The sequence below is a fragment of the Falco rusticolus genome, chromosome 6, assembly GCF_015220075.1.
Source record: "Falco rusticolus isolate bFalRus1 chromosome 6, bFalRus1.pri, whole genome shotgun sequence".
Taxonomy (NCBI): Eukaryota; Metazoa; Chordata; class Aves; order Falconiformes; family Falconidae; genus Falco; species Falco rusticolus.
In genome coordinates, this window is record NC_051192.1 from 49358255 (window position 1) to 49381227 (window position 22973).

The following is a 22973-nucleotide window of genomic DNA, read 5'->3' on the forward strand; positions in this document are numbered from 1 at the left end:
CTTCCCAGCCAGGGCTGGTCCAAGATTTCTAAGGCTTCTCCCCACCTCCTTTCACGAGGTTTTAGAGTTTGAACATCACAGCTGAGCTGGTAAATACACATTCACCCACATCACAGGGGTTCCCACCTTACAAAGCAACTCCTCCAGTCGTTTAAAATGTGCACCTGGTAGGTGCAGTCTGAAAATCTGGAAAGCTAGTAAGTTATTATTGTAAGTATTTTTTCCACAGACAGGCATGGACTTCCATATGAATAATGCAAAGGAAGATAAAAAACAAACAACCAAAAGAACTTGAGATCTCTTATTCCTGCTTTGAAGGCAGCATCCTTGCAGTACATTACAACTAGCTTCAAGAGATGCTGGTGCTAGGGGAGAAAACCTGCCTTCAAATGCCTAATATGGACACACTGTCTGCTTAAGAATTTTGAGGTTTTCTACCTTTCTGGAATAAAAGAACCCCCCCTCACCCTGCTACACAGAACAGACCCTACCTACTATGAAAGTAAACTGTTTCCTAGCCCTTCACTGCACCAATCTGAACTGCCTCAATGTCTGTACTTATACTAATATAAAATAACTAAAAAGAAAACATCTCCAAGGCTGACCTGAACTATAACTAGTTACATGAAAAAACATTTAAGGGAAGAAGGAAAACACACACATAATTTACTGAGATTTGTTATTTTCCACCTCAAAGTTTTGCAGGAATGAGTCATTAAAACAGTTGACACTGTTCTACAGAAGTTGTTAGTAATTTCTTGAGCTAACGATTCTTCATAAGCCATGAAAACATTTGCTTACAAGATTAACCATAAAATGACTATTTAAAATTGAAACTGAAAGCACAGTTATGTATTAATAAGTACAATAATTTGAAGATCTCAAGTGAGTTCATAACCTGTTTTAAAGAGCAACAGAACTGTTTCCCTATATGACATTCTTCGTTTTCTTTAACCTATGTATCAAGACAACATCAAGGAAGAGAACTCAAAATTTTCATGGGAATATACAGTAAAAGCATAGTAAACTCTCCAGTACAAATAAAAAGCAAGACAGGTGGGCAAGCTATGACCACCCTTTCAAAGACCAGACAAGGTAAATGGTTGCATGATGAATGATCACAATGCATAGAATACTGAGGATGGGGAAAGCATTTAAAAAAATATGTAAAAATAAGGCTAAAGACAGACAGATAGTGTAGTCCAGTCCATGCCTGTCAGTGGAAAAATTACTTACAATAATATCTTAACTATCTTTCCAGATTTTCAGACTGCACCTACTAGGTGCACCTCTTAAATACTTTCCATAGAATGAATTAAGTCTACAGGTAACTAAGAAAAGCAAGTCTATTATCTTCTCTGGACTACTCAAATGCCCTCTGCGTACCACAAAGAGGATTAAACTCCTAAATGATAGCTACTATATTAACTGCAAAGCTGCCTAGGAGGTTTTCAACACACTTCCAAGTACTGATGACTCGACAGCCTCCTTACACAGACTATTCCAGTGCTTCACTATGCCATCTAACCAGACCAGTCATTTATTTCTGGTCTCCCTTCTCTGCAGGAGCTACAAGTAATTATGAGGAAAACTTGAAGGCAGGAGTTCTGCTGTAAGCTTGCACTGATTAGGTACATGAAACAATTGGAGCTCAGAGCTGGAACACTGTAACACATTTAAAATAACATTATTATAAAAAAGCATATACGTACTTCCTGTGAGGGGAACAAAAAGCTAGTTCTTGGGGAAAAAACAAATAATGCCTTCCTCCTTTCCCCAAGATGAAGGGGAGGTCCCTCACAGTGCCCAGCCAGAGGAGGCATCAACTCTTCAACTTAAAGCAAATTCCCTTCCATTCTTTATTCTGCACAAACAACACATGCAGGTATGCATGTGAGCACCAATGAGGTGTAATAATCTGGTCCACTCCAAGACAGAAGTCCTGGTCTTCAGCCTCCTGTAGGAAAATGCATAAATCGACTGGTTTAAACAGAAAGGAAAACCAAAATCCCGCCCCCTCTTGCCTCAGCACCACTATCTACTACCTAACTGCCCTCCATTTACCCGAGGTGGCAAAATAATCGCTATTATCTTTGGACTTCTTTTCTGCTCCTTTAAAGCTGTTTTGAAGCAAAAGGTGGGAAGCTGATGTGAGGAAAAAATCACGCACAGAAATATAAAAAGAAAAACCAACAAAACCTTTCCCCATTGGCTGCAGGTCCACTTTCGGAGATTTCTGCCCCAGTCCCCACAGGAGATCCTGTAAGCAACTCCCTTGAGTAACACTTCAGTGAATTACATGGCTGCGCTTTTAGGGACAGAAATTACCAGCAGAGAGGAAGGCAGTAATGACAACTCTTAATCCCCCACCCATCACAGTAAGTTACTGGGTGCACTTGCAAGGAAAGAGATAAACACAGCCCAGCCCTCTCATACATTCTGGCTCCAAGACCCATTTATTTCAGCATTTGCTTGCAAGAAATTCTTTTAATGTACTTTTCTTCACCAATCTTATATTCCAACAAAGACAATGTGCTGGTTTTGCCACAAATGACTGAGGACAGTATAGCATATGCTGATCAAAGGAGTCAGTACCAACAAACTGTGAAAGAAAACATGCCACTTGGCAAGTTCCTATGACACCAACAATTGCTTTGTATGAGCAAGAAACCAGGCAGTTCCATCTCACCACCACCGGCTTTTGCCTGTGTACAGGAGCACCACCACAGAGGAACTGCTTAGCAAACTAAAAATTACTACAGTCCATCCACTGCAAGTCACTGCGTAAAAGGAACATGAGCCTTGTTTCAATACTTTCTTTTAAGCAACTTTATATATATGTACAGACTAAAAACGTAATGTATCTTCAGCCTACTTGTAGGTTTTATTATTTTTAAGCTTGCATATCTTTTAATTTAAGAAATACTGTCATTACCTAGCTGAGTAAACCTTTTAACTGTTAAGAATGGTATATTATGACCATTAGGTTTATAATAAAGACCTCAACGTTCAGTTCTTCATGGAATTAGTTATCAACAGGAAAGAAATGACAGCCTCAAAAAGTCCAAAACCTACCAACTCCAGCTAGCCAGCTACCCCAAAAAAGTTTTTGGGGAGTAAGTTAGTGATATTCTCTGCAGGAGAAGGTTAACTGAAAAGAAGAAACAACATACATCTGTCCTGAGCCTGCATGCATGCTTTCCATGTTGGTGGATTCATGACCAACTTCTGCTTCCTCTCAAAAAAAGCCTAGTCTATAATATACTAAAACCAGTCAGAAGATAGCTGTAAAGGATGATTATGAAGTTATGGTTTCCATCACCTCCATGTACCTTCAGCTAACATCAGTGTTCCATACATAATTCCCTGTCTTCCTTTGTCCTGTATCCCTACTCTCCCCAAATCCGTAGGTACCAACCCTTCTTCCTCTCACAGGCTAATGGATGAATAAATTAACCTTCCATCAACTGTTCACAGTCTGATTTTAACCTGAACATTGTAATTTCTCTTTTAAGCTTGAAGGCAGCCTTCTGCATATTAATCCTTTCCAGTTTTCCAGGTATGCCAACTGGTCTAATAAAAAACAATACTTTTGCCTGCAAATCATTTATATTATCCACTTTTCTTAACTCTATCCCAACTGTCTTCAGCCAATTGAACATCATCCCAAACAGTAAAAAGCAGATACACTACCACCCTCCTGTTATCCATGTGGACGGGCATCATCCATCGAAGTACTTCATGATGTCTAACACATCCTGCTTCACACAGATAATCCCCACTGCCCCCAGGAAAAGCAGGCTGGGCTCCAACTGTCAGTACTGATTTAACAGCACTAACCTACTCTTCTAGCTTGCACAAACTGTCTTTCTTAAGCAACCAGCATCATCTGCTATCTTGACTGCGACATGCACACAACTATTTCTAAAGTAAGTTTTAATTTCAAAACGAAGGATTTATACACTACACATCGCCTTCTTCAAGTTTAACATAGGTTTCTAGGATGCACTTCAATAATACATTCTTCTGAGGTGGCCTGTTAGGATGCAGAAGGCATTCTGGAGAAGCATGCTCAGTGGTTCTGTACTATGAAGCAGCTTTCCTGAATAAGAAATGTACATAAGGAGTATCAGGAAGAGTTTTGCTCTGTCCTTAGTAGAAGGAAGCATTTTATCTTAGCGAGCAGTAGCTGAGGTCAGGTTTCCGTGAATATGAGATTATGCTTTTTATTAAATTGTTCAGTATTTGATGTACACAAACCAGGAAGTCTAGTACATTCATCTCTACAGGCACTGACAGTCATATGAGATGAGTGCTGGGAGAGGAAACATGAAAAAAGTAGGTGAGAATACTTAAAAGGAGGTGTCACGTGTTCTGCAGTGATCAGTAATACAGTATTTGACAGCTTGGGCTTGCGCAGCAACCGCTTTCTAAAAAGACAACCAAACAACTTTCATACTCTGGCACACAGACCCACCCTAGTACAAAGGAAAATACCACCTGATCCATCACGCATCCCTCTCCTGGTATGCCTTCATCAAGTATGACCCTGCAGCACACCTTGCCCAGAAGTGTGCAGGGACTACTGTGTCCCACAGATGAAGCTGCTGCAGCAACGACAGCTTGGCTGAACAGTAGATAAGATTACTCCAGTTCCCATTTTCATGGTTAGGGGTGGCATATTACTGTCTAAATCCCAAAAACAGAAGCTTCAGTGAGAGCAGGGTAACCTATATTAAACATAAGCAAGTGCCATCTTAAATTGATAGACTCAAAAAATCAACTCAAATAATTATGCAGTGGTTAGGAATCTGCTCCCAAACCTTTATAAAATGCCAAATATATGGACAAGAACTTGCCACCAGGTATTTGAATCTTTACAGTTTCTTTTCAGGCCCTTTTCTGATACCAGAAGGGCTAGGAGCAACTTGCTCTAAATAAAAGTTGAGAATCTGGCATACCTTAAACTTTAAGAAGAAGCATCAGCTATTTACAGGACTTACAGCATGTACAAACAGAGGAAAGAAATGCAAGTAACTGCCGATGCAAACACAAGCAAAAAACTCACTAGGTAACAAGATGAAAAAATTACAACTACTGTTAAAACACAGGAGTCACCAGATGGGCACAGTCAGTTAAAGAATTTTACCAGTTTTGACCAGGATTTCAGTGATCAGAAAGAAACATCTGATACATCTGTAAACTTTTGCATGGTACGGGCCGAAAAAGAATCCACCTTCTAGTACAAAAAAGGCTAGGAGAGACAGAGTGGAAGTGCCAGTCAGGACTGCAATCTAAGTTTTAAACAAAGTAGAGTATTACTTCTTGTTCATCAGTAACTGAGGCCCTGGCATTTCTTTCTGTGAAAAGACAGCATGAGTAAGCCAGGTTGGTTTGGATTTCAGTGAATGGGAGAGTAGGGGAATGGATGGATAAATTTGTTCCACTGGGACAGACCCAGAATTCTGTTGGATGACCCCCATACTTCATCTGATTACAGAAGGAACTTTTTTTTTCCCCATATTATTTGAGAAAAACGTATGTTATGGGTTAACCCTGGTCAGCAGCTAAGCAAAGCTGTGCTTCTGTGAGCCACTTACCTCCCCCATCCCCAGGGGGCCAGGAAGAGACTATGAAGAGCAGAAGCAAGAAAACTCATGGGTTGATATAAAGACAGTTTAATAAGCAACGGAAAGAACAAGAAGGAGGAGAAACCCAAAAGAAGTGACACAAAAGCAATCACCTACCACAAGCAGAAAGACGCCCAACCTGTCTCAAGGTAATGGCTGCCTTCCAATAAACAGCCCTCCCCTCATTTTTTCTTTCCGAGCATAACGTTACATGGCATGGAATATGTCCTCGGTCAGTTTGGGTCAGCTTTCCTGGTTGCATCCCCTCCCAAGGGAAAAGAGAAAGCCTTGAAGCTGTGCAAGCACTGTTCAGCAACAGCCAAAAAACTGGCGTGTTACCAACACTGTTTTAGTTACAAATGCAAAACACAGCACCATACAGGCTATCACAAAAAAAGACAAATTAAAAAAAAAAATCTGTACCAGCTAGACCCAGTACCACTGTAAAGAACTCGGCCTTTATGATTAAATTCTGGTTTCTGAATGGTGAGCAGACTAATGACTAAGGCTGCTAACTGTTAAGAATGACTAATGATTCAGTCATTCTTAACCAGGATGAGAGAAATTTTAGATAAGCAAGAGCGTCCCAACAACAAAACATTTTTACATCAGCAGTATCACCAAAGAGAAAGCAACAAGGAAGGGAAGCTGTATGGAAATAAAAAAGATAATGCAAAACTCAATCTAATTAATTTAAAGTCAGGTAGACCCAGATTACCTCCCAAAATACTGAATCAGAGGTGAAATGGAACTATGTTTTTAAAAACAGCAAAGAGTAGAAACATACCAGTAAAACTGATGAGTTGATAAATGATCAGAGTAACTACAGCCATAGTAATCAGGCCTCAGTACTACATGGGAACAAAACCGTAACAAACAAACAAGAAGATATGTCTGCAAGAGTTGGAATTCAGGAAAACAATCCCTCTGTAATTTTTCAGAGGAAGGTCTGTATGTCATTATCTAATAACTCTGATTTTATAGACAAAAAAGAGATTTCAAATCTAATGCACCAGGCTACACTAAACCATTCATATGGTACAATAAAAGAAATTGCTACTAAACAAAAGGAAAAATGAAGATTAGTAAACATCTGTAAAGGAGAAGTAAACTAAAAAGTGCATTTATCTGTTTTTGTTGCCTTTTGGTCAATCTGAATAAAGAAACATCTCCTCCAAGTGTTCCTGACACCTAAAACATTCAATGCAAATTAATAAATTTTATAGCTAATACAAAATCAGAACACACTTTAAGAATCAGATGACCTTGAGAGGTAAGGTAACAGAAATGGAATTAATTTTGATAGGACTAATCACTGCATGATGCCTTGCAGAACTCATAAAATAGAGCCTCATAATTTGGAAACGACAGGGGAGAGAATGCCACTGAAAGTTTCTGCTCTGTTTGTATTATGAAGCTTTAAGAAGGAAAAAGATAGCATTAGGATGTTTGTTCTTGGAGAGAAAGGGAATAACACATTGCATCACTGAGAGAAACTGTGGGCCAGCACATCAGTACCAGGCATCCATGCTCAGGAAGGAAAAGCTGAAACAAAGCAGGATGCAGACCAGGGCTATCAGGATGTCTGGGAAATAGAAGAGCTTGGCTCACTCTAGCTATCAAAAAATGCTGAAAGAGGATTGTGTTGCTTCCCACAAATATGGCTTAAGGATGCAGGAGGTTAACAGCGCAGAAAAAGAACAATTTAAGCTAAATACCACTAGCACAAGAACAACCATGTCAAAAGCGACTGAAAACATATTCTGAGGCTTCTTCTAATTACTTTGGCAGATTAAAAATATTCAACAGCTTTATAAACTGAACAAGATTTATCTTAAAAAGAGTATATTATACTGCTGCTAGAAACAGTACAAATCTACTTCTATGATGCAGGAACTCCTTTCTAGTACCATTTCCTGTCATTGAGGGGGAGAAGAGTGTGATTTTCCAAACGGACTGTCTTACGGACCAATGTCTCCTCGCTTCCATCGCTGCTTGAAAAACACACAGCAGAGCTACACTACCACAGGCTACAATGAGTATTCACTGGGCAAGAAGGAAGTCACTATCTTGGAGCAATGGCTTGCAAAGGCTTCTGTTTAAGCAGGGTTGCACCAGCCAGGAACCTTTCCCAAAAGACTACTCAGCTGAAAATCACCTTCTGGGGCCGGGGTGGGGAGGGGAGGCAGGATCTGAAAATTCAAGTACACACAAAAGCAACTGAACTAAGTTAATAGATATCATAGCCCTAACTTGTATTTATTCTATCACAGTCAACTTTTGATACAATGAATCACTACATTTCCTTAATTAATAAGGTGATCAACATTGCCCATACTTAGGGACCCATAGTTTCACTCAGAAACACAGCTTACACACTCATGTGACTTTTTTTGCCATATGTATTTCTTTTATGTACTAATTAGATCATCTAAAGATTAGGAAAGTTTTTTGACTCTTAAGTGAATCTTTCATGTTTAATCCAGATATTTAGGAAAAATCCCCACTATTTTCACATAATTTCTTTCCTTCTAGCATGTATTCTTAGAACAGTTTAATTTCTACATATAGCAAGTTTATCCTCTTTTGTTTGATTTGAAACTAAAATTTGGACTTGGGAAAGAAACTATTTCAGAACAAAATGGCACATCAAGAGAGAAAATCCCATTATTTTTGTTGCTCTAAATTCATGCCATCAACACGTTTAATGAGTGAGGATGTGAATTTATCTCAGAGAAAAATGACGGATGATAAAAGAGACTACCAGTTGCGAAAGAAAGCATTCTCTAGCACAAATTGGAAGAAAAGTTAATTTAATTAGGAAACCGAGCAAAAGGTAATTTAAATCCTTAGAAAATCTGCTGTGCTTTTAAATAAAGCCTTGTTACTAAGAGTTACATTTCAGAGAGGTGTAAACACATAAAAAGAAGTAAGTACAATCTCTGCAGAACAGCAGAACAAGAAAACTAGGGGTAATGGTACCTAAGGTTCTGTACTTTTCCAATAATGTTTGTGTTTGGCTTTTGATTTCAGGTAACTAGCACACTCATAAGAAATACCCACATATTATCAGAAATAATATGCTACAAAATTTATTTTTAGACAAGTCAAGGCAGATAATATCTACTTAGACTTCTTAGGCACAAGATATTCTATCTGCATTTCAGGACTGGAAACAAAAAGCTGACCAAGTACCTGTATTAAGTCATCCGAGTTAATGGTGAATGGCCACGGAACCTCTATCACTTTGAGAACATTGTTCAGAACAAAACCATTACTCATTTTTCACTTGCACTCCATGAATTCCCTGTCTCTGTCTGTAGTCTTACAGCATCTCATCACGTGAGGTCTTGAGAGACATGACCATGTCCCAGTGCTTATTTTAGCTTCTTAATCCCGAACAGTGACTTTCACAAAGTGTTCCTTAAAGGGACAATAAGGTCAGAAACTACAGATCAAACAAATGGCTTTCATGAATTAAAAATAAAGTACTACAGATCAAATACACCTATCAAGTACACATAAAGCTGTGATTTTTGTACGGGGTATAGTGTGTAACCCCTCAAGCTGAAGTTATTCAAATATATAAATATATAAAAATCCCCACTTTTTCTTACCAAACAGTGTAATACAACTGGGAAATAGTACACTCTGTTAAGACAGACATACACTCAAAGTATACAACAATATTATACCACAGCTAAGGACACCAGCGCCTCTCAATTCATTTAGTTTGATGGTACTTGCATTGGTATTTCCTCAAAGCTCAAGTGCAGCAGGAAAGTTAGAAAACAAATCCACAGGCAGAACATCACTACCTGCTCAGCCAGCCTGCAGCTCGTGTGCTCCAGCAAGCGAGGTGCAAAGATACCACTACCTCGCCTAATCTCTCACTGCTCAGCCTAAAAGGGTGTCCATAAAATAAGGCACTACTAGCTTCCTGCTTTATAGCCCAGCGGCTCAATGTAATGCTGCAGAAATACTGTGCACAGAGGGAACGAGCTTCTTGCTTTTGCAGGTCTGCTGCAACAGTGTTGTATCTTTAGAATTACTTGCCTTGAATAATTTTCCTAGGACACACAGGTATAGCTTATATGGTATGTGGGAACCTTGCATAATCAGCAGGCTCTGAGTTTATGCTCTTTCACCCAATCTCCAAAAAACCCAGCCTCTGTCAGTTACAAAAGGCAGGCTGTGCTTCTCTGATAACCCGAGACAGTTTCCTGTTCAAAGCTCTGCAAATTATGAAAAGTAACAGCCAGACATACCATTTCAAGTAGGTAGAGGAGGAACAGCTATTGCTTCTTTTAAAAGGCACAACCTGACCTGTCACAGCAGCAGCAAAATAAAGACTTATCATACAAACAAGGCATGGATGTCTAAGAAGTAAAGAGGTATCACAAGATCAGATGCATATGCACTATTGACATTTCTTTCAACTTTATCACAAGGATTTCTAGCACAACAGAATCACAGAAAAAAAAGGAAAAAAAAAAGGATTTCTAGCACAACAGAATCACAGAAAAAAAAAAAAAGAAAAAAACCAGGAAAAACTTCAAGATTTAAGAATAGGATACAATATTACACAAAGTATATCAGGCACCAGAATTTTCTCCCATGACAAACTGATCAAAACTGTACAGAAATCACAGAACACAGAAGGCAGAAGAATTGCAAGAGTCAGTGATTTCCTTGAACTTAGCTAGAAAATTCCTTTCGGAATTATCTTTACCACCTTTGTTGACCCAATTTTCTCAAAATTAAAAGATCCACAGAAACCATGTGACTCACTGACTTGGATGCAGTGTTTTATCAGCTTGCAAGGTGATGGAGACAAAGTTATCCTCTTCCCTCTAGGCCATACACACTACTGATTTACAACTGACTGAAGTACTGAAATACTCTGCTTTAACTCATGCATGCTGACATTTCCTCTTTGCATTAGGAAGACTTACAGCTTTTTAAGATCACCCCTCCTTCGTGATGGTCACCTGGCCTTCTCACAGGACTTCAGCCACTTGAAATTAAGACAAGCACAGCAACCAGGACTGGTGCTATATCAGACCCACCAAGGGCAGGCTGCAGAGCTGTTAGGTTGCCAGCTGACACTGTGCCTGAGGTCTCAGAGGTTCTATGCAGGCCATTCGGATCGTCTCTGAAAGTCTCAGCCTAAAAAGCTGGAAAGCCAGTGCAAATAAATACTATTTAGCATTTGAACTTGCCAACCTTATTTGAAGGTTTAGACAATAACCTCCCTGTGTTACCAACACTGCTGCTTCATTGTCTTTGCAACAGCTTACACCACAACAGAACCAAGAAAAAGGGACAGGAAGAACCTAGATACTCCAGCCCTCTCATTATGGGCCTGTTACTTGAAACCTGTGTAATTTTTACCAGTTCAGATCTTTCTCCAACTGGAATTGTCATGCACCCTGACAGCAGTGGAAGAAGCAATGTCAGCAAGTTCAGCTGAAGGACAGCAATCACTCGATGACCCAGGTTGCTGTGAGCATCACCCCTTTCGATTTTTTTCTGGCTGCTGAGGGTGTGACTGAGAAGCTTGCAAAAAAACCAGCATGGGAGCAGAGGACAACGCTCCAGCCAGATGGGATGCAAAGGCTCCTTCAACAGCCTGGATCTGCAGGATGAAGCTTCCATAGGGAAAAACTCAACCCAGAGTCCCCCAAATCCAGGTCCAACAGCACATCATATCTGCCCTTGATACAGTACAGCAGTGGGCCAAAAAAGCAGATCTTAAAAAACATTCAGCAAGGAACACTTTTGGATTTACGAACTCTGTGCAAAAGGTACATCCTCTTGCAGAGGAAGACGCACAGGAGGGAGTAGAGCTTCTTCTCCAGAGGGTCCAGATCAAGGGGACCACCCCAAACCTGAAAAGGAAGTCTCTCTCTCTGCTCTTAGCTAAGAAAAAATAGCTAAAGAGCAAAGGGAAAAAATCTAAAACATGATTCAAAACTGTTTTAAAAGAACCTTCCATTTTCTAACTGGAGCTGTCCATTTGTAAAGCAAAGCCCACACAACTCAACGATGCATATCGACAGGAAGCAGGATTTCATCTAACATCCCCAGGTGGAGGGCACAAGAGCCCTAGGCTGGCCACAGAGCCCACTGCCTTTGCTCACCTTTTAGATGTAGAAAGCACAGGCAGGGCACGCAGCGCATGGAAACAGTCCCCAGGCAAGCATGCAAGGCAGTGTTCTTCTATATGGCACAGTGCACACACAGGCTGCTGAAAGCTGAGCTCACTGATAACTGCTCCAAGGCATGCTCTATGCAGAGGGAGCCTCTGACTGGCAAAGAATAATATGCTAAAACGAACACTTCAGAAGTGTGTCATTTGGAATATTTATTTGGAATATTAAAGTACAAGCAAACCTTTAAAACAACAACCAACTCCTTCCAACACTTAGTAATTTCGCAACATAACTTCAAGATAAAAATCACAGATTAGGAGAGAGTATGATACAATATATTGTTAAAAACCAGACCAAACCAAAGACTGATGGTATACAGATTCCTGCCTCAAATATGCACCGACATTTACTTAAATTAGCCAGATCCTCGACTGGCATAAAACCAATTATCCTCAACTCCAATGCAGTCACTTACACCATGCTGACTTACATAAAATATGAATTAAACTCATCACACCCATTACAAAGCTAAAGTTTTACCTGTGGTTTGATCTTCCTGGCAATAGAACCTCAATGCTTGCTTAGTCATAGAATTAAAACCTGCATGTACACATGCATGAACTGATTAGTGTAATAAGTGAAAAATATGTTGCTTTATTGAAACATTATGGCTGTAATTCTGAAGGCTGACATTACACAATGATAGTTCTGGTTCTTGCTGTGCCTCAGCTCCATGAACACAATCCATTTCAATTTCTTACAGAATGAAGACAACAAACACTTCATTGATAAAAAGTGTTTCACCCTTTTGATGGAGTGTCATCAATGTTTTCTCAGATATAACATACCAAACAAGATAAAATGACAGTTTAATATGGCCAAGCTTGCATTCCTGTAACACAGCCAAGCTGTAATTGCTTTGGGAACCAAGGTCAGAATCGGATTTAATGCAAGATCCTAAATGCGCAAGCCTTCAACATATCCTGAAAGTTAGAGTATTTCAGATTCTTGTAGGGTCTATGACAGGAACTGAGAACTTGTGGTTAAAACCTGTACGACATTAAGGCATGCCTCTAGTATTTGAGCCAGCAGCTCTGATCTTGGCACAAGCCTTACACAGGACCCTTCCAGTTACTGCATGCGTACTGGAACACCACCTCACTTCTCACCTTCCCCCCAGCTCCCATTTTCATTTTGCCTCCCTTCTCAAAATGCACAGTGATCATTCAAGTTTGACCAAATAGCTTCTCTTTTTCTAACGTAACACACACAAAACGTAAACCACAATTTTTCTTAGCTGAAGTCAGCATACGTATTCTTGAAACAAGAGGTTTCAATTGCTGCTGCCTTCTCCAGTGCAGTCCTGAGCTAGGGGGGTGGAAGAATATGGAAACAAGTTTTGTACATGTCTTTAGCCACTGTTCCTTTTAAACTATCCCCATGTTGAAAGTTAAAAGCAACCCTCCCTTCAGAAAAAAATAGCTGCACACTTCAAAAATTTCATTTCACAGTTTTTTTCTGTCTTTCATCCCTATACAATCTGTCTACAAAACAGCTTCTTCTTTGCAAGTTACACAGCATGTAGAACAAAGCCAGCCTCGCAAGTACAATGGCTTTAACACACATACAGATCTGCAGTAGTCAGTATTTTGAAATGCTCTTTTCAAACCTTTGGGGAAATTAATTATTCAACAGCCACGTGTCAGAGATATTTGTCTCACATTTGAAGGCTCCTCTTATCCTTCTTCCCCAAGGAATTTAGCAATACTCTTTTGTTTCAACAAACCAGCAGTTCCTCGTGCAACAGGACCAGTCAATGCAGATAACAATCAAGCAGGCATTTCCTCCAGTTCTTCAGCCCATCAGGACCACCTCCAAAGGCCAGCACTTGACTCCTTGTTGAAGACCTAACGAGGCACCAAAGAGAGCAGCAGGAACGTACTTCCAACGCTAACACAAGAATTCAGTAAAAGTACCCTTCCAGACCCACAGGTTGGTCCCACAGGTTTCCTCCAGTAATATTTATTTTTCATATCTCAAGAAAGACATCTTACAAAAGTACCCACCTGCTCATATATGAAAGCAGACAACCCTCCTATCACTTTTTTGGTCTTCCATGTTTAAAAATGCAACCATGATTACAGGACTTTTCTACGGCAATAAATCAATGACACAAGCTAGAAATAAAAGACAGACTACAGCAGCCTGACTCTTACCTTTGTATGAAGGTCAGAGACAGCATTATCATTCCCAACCCATCCGGGACAAAGTATTCAATAGTATTTTCAATTTTCTCATACTGTTCACAGGAACCACCTTTGAAAAACAGTCCTGTAGATTACTATGGCACTCCAACATCCTACGTAACACAGGAAGAACCTAGCATACCACTGTTCTTAATAGAGGTCAAAATCCCATATTTCCAACACAGAAAAAGAAATTTTCAAGGACTTATTTACATGGCCTGTATGTCAAGTAGCAGCATGTATCAGGTCGTGTCTTTCACATTAAGTCACTAAGTCCAATAGTGCAACCCACACAGCTTGGGATGCTCCTGGGACACTGTTGCCCTTTTGCTCACCTGCGCTTGCATAATGGTCTATTTATCAACCATCATTTGCTTTCCACATGAAGAAATCTATCACTTCTTACCAGAATAAAGTCTGTCTCAAAGACTCATGGATCTGGGATTCCAGCCTTTCTAATTCTCGCCTGAGAACCGCATGCATCTACAGGAAGCTACAAGCTTTAAATCTCCTTTCGGAAACCCTGAATTTTAGGCATGAAGTAATGCAGATTTCTAGCATCAAGTCAGAGTCTATGAAGACGCAAGGAAGATAAACTCTATGATAAGCTTCAATCTAACCAGAAATTTTCTGAAGTCTTAGTATTTAAAAAGTACTGAAAATGTAGTGCCATACCAAGAGAAAAATGTACTGTGGTCTGAATTTTAAACTCTAGATAAACTAAGAACATCTCAGAACTAAAGAGGTATGTCAGCTATTTTGTCTGTGTGTCTTCCTCCTTCTTTACGTGCAGAAAAGGCAATACTTGGTCAAATATTGACTTTATCAGCTTTAATTGATTTATTTTGGTGGACAGGACAGCTCATTGATAAAAATTCAGCTGAGATCAGTTTGAATTCAATTTCTGGAAATATAACCCAATGCAGCCAATGAAAGCACTTTTCTGAATACTGCAAAGTTAGCATCCTCCTTCCTATCTTCTACCTTTGTACAAAGAACAGCACTACAAAAGGGCACACAGGCCCTTCAGATAAATGGTTCCAGTTTGAAGGAAGTAACAGATTCTTTAGTTCTCCATACCTACATTGCAAATATAGAGTCCTCAGCAAAACAGCAGAGTATTAGCACACTGTTAGATGAGACACCATGAGCTAGGGGAAAAGCCTGGAAAATGTCAGAGAATGGTATGAGTTTGTTTGCTTTAAGAAAAAAAAAAATCCAATAGAAGACTCTCCACAGCATTCAAGTGTGGTACAGGAAAGGAGCTCCTTTACAGCAGCAAAGCTATATTAATGAGAACCCCTGTCAAAAGCCTCACAGCTGCAGATCTCCCACGCTTTCCCAAAAAACAAAGGGTAAGCTTCTTTAGAAGCTGCAGCAAGAAATTAAGTCTGTACAATCACTCGCTATATTTCCTTACCTAACACAGGCAGCATACACATTTACTCATCAAAATCTTTCACTGGCAGTGCATATTGATTCCTGGATTATTTTTTTGTTTGTTTTCACAGAGCCACGTTAAGTACCAATGAGGAGTAAGAAATTTACGTACAATGGAAAATCCCTCATGTATTAAAGCTCACTTGTTTTTTAACTTTCAAAGAAAACCCCACACTCAAGAGATGCTACATACTGGAGATTCAATTTAGAAACACAGCTAAGTGAAATGAAGAATAATCAGACTGAAGGGTATTTCCCACTTCTTTAACACCACAAGAGAAAGGAAATGTTAGTTAGTGATACTCCAATGCAATTTGCTTGAGTACAGAAAAAGCACACAAACGTAAAATACTAATACAAGCGGGCTAACAGAAAAGCAAAACAATCTACCCACAAACAACTGCATTGTAATCTCTTTCTGGTTCCTTGTTTTGTTTCTAACATTCTTTCAGCAAGGACCAAAATGCAACTGGCAAAACAGTAACTGCCTCCCCAAAACCAAGCAGATCAAATAATTGCATTGCATACGTTTCCATTTGGTTTCTAATGCAGAGTTAAATGATTCCTAGTTCTGAGCACGGTGTTGGAAGAAACATGTTTAACCATAGACCATGCCAAGATGGATGGTAAAGGAAATTCAGCAACACATATTTAGACTCCCCAACAAGACCCTGCTACATTGCAACAGTCTCCAAAACGAGAACACAACATAATCCACAAGTAAAAAGCCTTAACCTGAAGACTGCGAACAAGTCACAGGAAATAACCACCCAGCCACAGAGGAGTACCAAGCATGTGCACTCAGAAGATCTTTCATCTCAAGTGTCACACTCAAAAACTTCAAGTACCCACTGAAAGGAAATACTGCTTCCTACTGGTTTGGAAATTTTCCTGCAAAAAGTTAATCAGACACCAGATACTGGACCAGCTGCTGAAATCCTTGCTGCAGGATGAGCCCAAAAACCTTCTCCACAACAACTTGCTGCTACATGACTTTCATGCTTTTGGGAGAGGGAGAATCATGTAGGTTATACACTTTCAGTGATGCACATTGCTCAAAAGGGAGCAGGGAGCTAGAAGATGTAGTCCACCAATAGCAAATGACACAAGACACGCTGCACCTCACTTGGATGTTGTACCAGCAGATCTATTACTCCCCGACCAAACACAGAAGAATTTAAAATTTCCCCAGCAGCTCTGCCTATGGAGGTAGTAGTGTTCTTCCCCAGACAGGGCTGGATTACCACTAGTTTGTTTCTGCTTGTAACTGGTGATGGTGATCAATGAGCTACTCTCTGCATCTTTACAGGAAGGTTACATAGGACAGAGAGGCTATCCTTCAAATTTAGTACGATTTTAGCAATTAAAATCAAGCCTATACCTAAAACAGGGTTTCTACAAATACAGTGTCTCTTAAGAATTTGATCCTCTGACCGTGATGTTGACTTTTAATGAATAAACAACTGTAGCACCAAACTTGTACAAACATTAATGTCTCCATATTCTATGCTATGACTTGGATCATTAAATACCATGTTCCTAAGTTATGTCATGTCAGATGGAAGTACTTTCATACAAACACTCCAGATTTACCCCAATTCAGGGATCTAGGAAGCTTGCTGGCCAGATCTAATGCTTAACAAGAGACGCTAGAAACTTTGTGATGTGAGATGCCAGACACCAAACAGAATGTGATTCACCTTCTATTGCTTCCCTGCCATCCCTCTCTCCAGTCTGCAGGCTATCACCATCACCCTTCTTCAGATCAGGAATCTGAGGCAAAAAAAAAAAAAAAAAAAAAAAGGAAAATGAAGACAAACAACCTCTACAAATGTTCCAGCAACAGCAAAATAGTATCAGTGACAGCAAAGATGCTCTTTTCATTAAAGATCAGACTACATGCTTCTTTAGCTCTTCAGCAGTCTTGGATACAAAGCATCAGTATCAAAAGCTTTTTTTCACTTCTATTTTCCCAGAAAGTAGCCCCTTCCTCCTAAACTACGAGCTGGTCATTAACAGACCATATCCCTTTTAGGTTGAATCAGGACCTCTGCTAAAGATCATGCATAGATGTCATTCAATGACACCTTCATGAATAGAACAGCACTATGGTCACACAGCGTGCCTGCAGTCAGCACAGCGTCATGGCTGATCCACTAAAGCTCATTGTCAATATCTGAGCCATGACGAAAACTGGGTAACAATGCCTACAAGTGGCATAAAATGAGAGAGACTGAAACTTCGTTAGTTGATACGGCAAGTCAACAGTAGTAGGGAAAATATGGAGGCATTTGCGGTCCCTCCTGCAAGAGGACTTATTTGTAGCGATGAATACAATTCCACTAACACAATCTGGAGGAAAAAAAAAAAGAAAAAAAAAAAAAAAAAGAAAGTTCAAGCTGTGTTGGATGCAGAGAACAAACACATTGTCTTACTCCATAAGCAAAATAATGGAGAACCTGCTGCAGCAATCGGCTCCTTCAGCCTTTCCAAATTGAAGTAGAGAAGTTCAAGGTTTGGTCTGAGTGGGGAACGGTGCAGGTAACTAGCAGGATTGCCGCAAGCACGTAACAGGTATACAAAGGCATTAGGACGCAGGCTGGAGGAAGGCATTAATGAATTAGAGTAAAAGACACTTTAGATAACTTCTACTCTAACAAAACACCTACTTTGTCAAAGTAAAGGAAACAAACTTTTTGAGGGCAAAACTCACTTCAGGGTGATACAATCTACCTGGACCCTTTGGAAGGCATCAAACGGGAAATCAACGATAAAAGCAAATATGATCTACCAGAAGGAAACTGCATATGCCTATATGTGGTCATGCACACACAAGCCTGTGGGACAGTAATTCAAACAACTCAATGCCATCATATGACAAAATACTCAGCAACAAACAGAAAACACTTCAGAATCGCATCAACAAAAAACCCCTTATGTGTTCTGCCGGCTACCCCTAAAATGGATCCTGAATGATCCACCGATAGCATTGTACAGCCTATGACTTGGAAGAGTCAAGAGGTTCATATTTCAGTATTATAGTGTATGTCCCTAAGTCTACTTTGTGCCCCTCCATCCCTAAAAGAATACTCAAACTCCAGAATGCAGCAAGCAAGAGCTGGAAAACACACCAATACAGGCTGCCGTGTGCTTCATATCTTGAAACACTTAACCTACTGATCTCTCAGCATTATTTTGTGAACAAATACTGACACATTTTGTTTACCAACTGATGTGCTTTCTGGAGAGCTACAATCCAGAGAGCTATTTGCAAGACTGCTGACTACTAGTATGTTTTGGGCAAACAAAAAACAAAACCTTGAAGTCATAAAATTTAGATACATGACCCGCTTAAAATTGGAGTGTAGTTTTGCCCTACATTAATGGATATTTTTTTAACACTAAAAGGCAATCTAGCTTTAGAAGCTAACAATAAACTGCTACAGAGTTCATAACTTATACACTATTTTTAAATCAGAGCAATACTCCTGCTGCCCTTTGATGGCTTCAGTAAATCAGAGACTACTTTCTCAGATATTACAGTCCTTGCTAGCAACAAAAGGTGAGATCGCTCCTGTCAGTTTGCTCATTTTTCACTAGAACTTTTTTTATGATGCAGTGTTATGCATGTTACTACGTTACTTCTAAGGAAGGGAAGACAGAGCAAGTCTGAAAATTAAACATTACCAATATGATGACACATACATAAACTCTCCTCTCTGCTCCAAGTATATTTTTGTATTTAACAAAATCTGTGACACACAATATACCCTTATGAATTTTATTTTTGAAAGCAAAAGAATCAGAAGGTTCAATTATATTCATCATTCTAACAAAAGTACATTTTAAAGACTGCTAATCATCAACCTTATTGTACACAGCTCAATGATCAACACTAACGTCTGGAACTTACAAGCAGGGCAACCCCCCAGTTTGACATGCAAACCCCTACTTCAGATTTGCAGTGAACATGGGAGGAAACCTAAGACATACAGAAAAGAGGTATGGCAATGTTTTGTCTGAAGATACCCAAGGTAGCCTAAGTGCTGAGAATAAAACTGCCATGGAGCTCAATGCAAGCTGCAACAAACACCTCACTGCCCAGGTAGGTACTTGGGCACCTCCCTACTCAGATCTCCATGCTACCATAACTATCCTGCCCTCAGCAGCAGAGCTGATCTAGGTTAAAAATAACACAGGCATTTCCCCAGTACACTCAGTTTCTACAGGCATCCACATGGTGTGGCTTGGGAGAAAACAAGAAGGCTAAAGTGATGTTCTAGCTCCTCAAAGGTTCAAATCAACATTTTCTCTTTGTACGACTATCAAATCTGGCCTCTGGTTTTCCCTCATTTGCAGTAAACTTTTCATAGTCTTTACCCATGGCTTCATATGTATGTGGTCTGTAGAACCAAGATAACAAAGGCATACATGAACAAGTAACACTTGAGAACAAGTCATTTTGCAGAGACTGCTTTGAACAACATTGCAAACAGGCTAAGAAAACAGTCCCAAGTGCCTTTGCTACATCTACATTGACAAACGTAACTCAGTTTGCTTTGTAAAATAAAACACTACAGGATTATATTAAGGGCACTGTGGCATACTTTGAATAGTGGGAGACTGCTTCCTCTGCAGTGTAAGAAGGTGGTAGAGGTAAATGGAGGAAGAAAAAGGCCCAGCCTTGCCAGGGCCCTCATGCTTCCCACCTCTTCCCACCTACTCAACTGCACCAGAGGACAGAATTCTCCTCTCTGCCCCAGCACCACCCTGGTATGAACAACAAGCAAAACAGCCATGGACTCCTCCAAACTCCAGGTGGGCAGTGGGTTGCATGCAGGCAAACAAAATAACCTTGAGGATTAACATGGGCCTGATACTACCTGTGGAGTCTTACTTGGATGCCCAGTTCTCACATTGGAAAACCTATAGCTGTACATGGAAGAAATCAACTTTACTGCCTCCTAACAGCCAGCCAAGATGACTAACTGGAAGCAGGTCTCCATTTCTTCTGATTTTGTTTCTAGAAAGCTCAGTCCTAGGAAGAATCGGTTTGCATCTTGTTTTTTGCTGCAGTCAGTGAGCAGGTATCAGGGTGCCTCTTCCCATGCAAAGAAAAGCCTTCCCCTCAGAGGGATTTACAAACTGCAGCCCACATAGTGTAACTTTACCCAGAGGTGTAATAACACCCCTTTCATAGCACAAAGACAGGTATTAGTACTACTATAATTTATTTATGAAGGCAGATTAGAAGCTAAGTCAATTGCTTTTAAAGCCCTTATGCACCTGTCCACAGAACTGTGCCATTGTTGGCAGATCTTTTGTTTATGCAAACTTCACCTTGTGCAAAGAGTCAGTGGGAGGCCAGTTTGCCACTCACCCTGAGAGCACAAGGTGGATCTTGGCACAAGGAGAAGCTAATTTTCCCCCAACAGAGTGGTGGCAAGAGGACAAGTTATCAACCTCTGCACTACTCACAGGCAAGTACCTTCCTGAGTAAATACACCCAGCACCACTAAAGAAGTAATTTGTCCTGTATGTGTGCACCCTATTCTCATAGTCTTGGCACATGACAGAGTTCTATCCACCCCAAACAGCCCACAGGAGCTCTGCTCTGCTCACCCTGAGGTAGCACTGCACCAGCCTACCAAGCACAAACAGGTTCAGTTCCCACTGCCCCAGCAGGCTATGCAGCCATGTGCACACACAGCACTAATACCCAAGACAACCTGTTCCCCCTCTGTTAGGCACAACTTTACAAGCTACGGCAGAAAAGCTCTGTGTACCCTTTGTGGTGGTTTGCTGTCCTCAGGTAAGAGGGAAGAGGAAGGTTTATTCCCACCTCTTCCAATTCAGGCATAAATGGCATCCATGAGAACTGTGATGTATTCCACACTAAGTGCTTCCTTCCTTGGCATACATCTTAGCTCTCAGTCTTTTGGAAAGAAAGACTGAGGACAAGATGTCCCTGAATTATTAAAAAATAAAAAAATAAGATAGATTGATTGCCCAACCTTTGTTCTAAAGCCAACTTTCAAGCACACTTACTTTTAACATTTTTATTGGTACCACCTCGTTGAGGTTTGCAGTGTTCAATTTCCTTATTAGAGGTGCACTCTGTGGAGTTCAGTATTAGGGAGAGTTCATCAGGGTTTTCATTTTACAAAAGAGGGATTAACAGGCAGTTGAATGAGTCAGGAAATATATACTTGGAGCCAGATAATATTTTCGGAAAGTTAGAGGCCCAGTGGCTTTGGGTTTCTGTTTTGTTTGCTTGTTTTGTTTTGTTTCTTTAAACTTAAAACACAACCGAGGGTGCGTAACACTTACTAGTCTTTTAGCTCATTTCAAGACCAACACAGAGAGAAACCTGTTCTTTTCAAGTTGAATGTCCACTCTCTGCAACTAACACTCTTCAGTAAAGGTCAAGACATACAGAGCAAGGAGGACTAGACCTAACCATTACCTTGTAAATATTTGCTTCCATAATGGATCAAACAGGAAGAGTTTATTCATATAGCAGCCTGCCAGTACCTAAAGAGGGCCTACCAGAAAGCTGGAGAGGCTTTTTACAAGGGCATGTAGCAATAGGACAAGGGGTAATGGCATTAAACTAAAAGATGGTAGATTTAGATCAGATATTAGGAAGAAATTCTTTACTGTGAGGGTGGTGAGGCACTGGAACAGGTTGCCCAGAGAAGCTGTGGATGCCCCATCCCTGGAATTGTTCAGGGCCAGGTGGATGGGGCTCTGAGCAACCTGGTCTAGTGGGAGGTGTCCTGTCCATGGCATGGGGGATGGAACTAGATGATCTTAAAGGTCCCTTCCGACCCAAACCATTCTATGATGGTAAAACATATGATGGTACCTTGGAGACATAAAAGCAACCTAAACTGCAAAATCTGGTGAATGGCTAACACATCCTTTGGGGAGCAGGAGACCCAAGCTGAACAAGGCTCCCAATCTTCAATTAAAGAACATTTACCCAATCCAAATTTCATAAAAAGCTATGACAGAAAAACCAGCAGTTTATGAGAATCAGTATTTTTTCATTCACAACGCCATCATTAGAAAGTTCTCCCCAATACTAATATATAGCCACTGGGATAATAAATCACAGCTGCTCAAAGAAACGTGATACTTGTCACCATTGCAAAGCACATGCCTCTACGTTCTCCAGGTTTCACTGTCTCAAACTGTAGGCTGTTTCCGTGACTTTGATCACACCCATACAGATCCAACTTAAGTTGATTTATCAGTCAGCAGACCAATGGCCTGCAAAGGCCATTATCTTACACATACACTGCTAGAAAAACAAATGCATTTTGATTAATTGGTCTACTGCATTCTTCAGTTCTTCCAAACACTTTTTTTAATTAACTATCATTTTAGCTTTTTCAAATATCACTCAGATAAAAGTGACTCATATCAAATGCTAGCTTGCTCTGTTGTAAAGCTAAAATAATTGTCTTTAACACAGAGCTACTTTGTTCTGAGCATGA

The 22973-nt window shown here is 40.2% G+C and overlaps 1 protein-coding gene across 7 annotated transcripts in view; it reads right to left on the reverse strand.

Moving 5' to 3' along the window:
* The window catches only part of AGPAT4 (1-acylglycerol-3-phosphate O-acyltransferase 4), a 79947-nt gene that overhangs the window by 39628 nt on the left and 17346 nt on the right, over positions 1-22973 (reverse strand). For 2 of the 7 annotated variants that reach the window (XM_037392851.1, XM_037392848.1), the window contains exon 2: positions 17172-17244. The exons of 4 other annotated variants lie outside the window; for them this stretch is intronic. The gene's annotated coding sequence lies outside the window, so the exon portion shown is untranslated. Of the gene's footprint in view, positions 1-14001; positions 14102-17171; positions 17245-22973 lie in introns of all 7 variants that reach the window. One more of the 7 variants, XM_037392850.1, reaches the window with a different exon arrangement.